Raw genomic sequence first — 2,210 nt, forward strand, 5'->3', positions numbered from 1 at the left:
GGGGGGACGACGACGTGACAGCGCCACTGGCCAGCTAATCCCAGAGGCCCTCTGCTCTCATTGGGCAACAGCCCGTGTCCCGCGGACGCTGATTGGCTGCGGCGGGATACGCGCGCTGGAAAGGGCAAATGGGGGCTGGTCATTGGCTGATGGAACGCAAGGCCCCTTGGAGGGCTCAGCTCCTAAGGACCTGGGTCGTGCACCTTGGGAACCGCTGGTCTAGGGGTGCAGACGGAAGGTCCGATTCTGCCCCTCATAACAATTCCAAAATTACGCTCTCCTGGAGTACCGGACAGCGTCGGGGGTGGGATGGGCGGCGTGGCGGCCGGGCAGCCAGCGCAGAACTGGGAATCACGAGACTAGGAAGGAAAGTGGTTCTGGGAGCTCCAGATTGTGGCGCCCAGGAATCCAGGGCCCCCAGATAGGGATCTGCCTCGCGCCACCAACTCCACCGCCCTGGAGGCTCCGGATTGCGGCGGAGGAAGGAAGGAGAAGCGCATCCGCTGGGCGCCTCCTGGGGAAGACCACCCTGCGGATGGGGTCGGGGGCCGCCAATGAAGTCAGAGCAAATGCCCCGTCATCCATTAATCCGTTCTCCAAGGATGCACCAATATGTGCTGATAAAGAAATTGATAGGGAGTCTAGGAATGTGCAACCCTCCACGGGTGATCAAAGAAGTAGGAAGCGCTTGCCAGTGCGGCCTGCCTGCCTGCCTGATGGGACTTGTGAAGCTTCATGGGGAAGGGAATGGAAAGAAAATTAAGCCCCCTGTGTTTGATTCTTCTTTTTTCCTGCTGCTGTGTGAGGAGAGCTTCTTACTGACGGGTGGAAGTCATAATGGTGGTCACATGTATGTAATTGTGAGGAATATGTGAGTGAATAGACGACTGGGCGTGAAAGTGTGTTGACCATACGTGTCTGAACTTGGGGAAATTGGACTTCCTGTGTCTCCGTGTTGCTACAAGTGGTTAGGCGCTGAGACAGATGGCTAAACCATCAGTTGGCGGTTACAGCCTATGAAGAAAACTACTGCCAAATGTCATACAGCCATTGAAGACCATATAAGCAGAGGAAGTTCAATTCTGCACCATGTGGGGTCACTGTGAATCCATATATCTGATTTACTTTAGAATGAATTGATTGTTTTTATTATCATTTAGGTGGAAGTTTACAGAACAGATTAATTTTTCCATTCAACAGTCTATACACATCGTGTTTCGTACCACTGACTCTTGTCCCCTCTGCGTAGCAGCACCCTTCCCATTTCTTTCCTGGGTTCCCCCTTTCCACGCATCTTTCTTCCCTGCCCCTTCCTGCCTTCTGAGCTTTGACTTTGAGCAAAGGTCACCTATTGTTGGATGATGTGTGCTTAGGGGTACATAACTCCCCCGTGTTATTATTCACGTACAAACCTATCAGTTGTTTGGCTGAAAGCTGGTGCCCAAGACTGGGTCTAGTTCCAATTTGGAAAAGTCTCCAAGGCCCAAAGCGGTCATGACCCACAGGTTGTCTTTGTGAACTGTGTATACCAAGTAACCTTGGTGCTCTCTGGCTCCAGTTCTGAGCCCCCTGGGCCAGCTGCTCATTAACTCAACGTGTTTGATTATGGCTAAAATAATAATAATAAAAATAACTTTGCCTTGGTGTGCTCCACCACATTGATGGTTATGTTTGCAGCACAGAAAATACAACTGCAAAAATGTCCTCTCATAAATACGAATGTGTGTTGGATTTTATCAATTGCCTTTTCTGTATCAATTGAGGCGATCATCCTTATTTGTATTCTAGAAGAGTTTAAGTAGAATTGATGTTAGATCTTAGCTAGATGCTTAGTAGGATTCTCCAGGGAATAATTCGGGTCAGCTTTCTTGTTGTTGTTGAGAGTATTTTCTATAACCTGTCCATCTTCTTCTGTTGGGATGTCTGTTCAAATTTTCTACTCAAGGCTTAGGTGGGTATTGTGGGTTGTTTTTTTTAACTTTTAGAAATTTTTTCATTTTTCCTAGGCTTTCTGATTTTGGGGGAGACAATTCTTTTTTAATTTTGGAAGTTGAACTCAGCAAGCTTCTTTTTACAGGGCTGTAAAAATTCAATGTATGTACTTTGGAGCTTTTTCATTAGATGTATAGATGTTTATTATGGTTATGCCTTCTTGTATTATCTGTTTAATCATAATGTCCGTCTTTGATACTAATTTTTGCCCCAACCTT

The sequence above is a fragment of the Tenrec ecaudatus genome, chromosome 4 (genome assembly GCF_050624435.1).
Source record: "Tenrec ecaudatus isolate mTenEca1 chromosome 4, mTenEca1.hap1, whole genome shotgun sequence".
Classification (NCBI taxonomy): domain Eukaryota; kingdom Metazoa; phylum Chordata; class Mammalia; order Afrosoricida; family Tenrecidae; genus Tenrec; species Tenrec ecaudatus.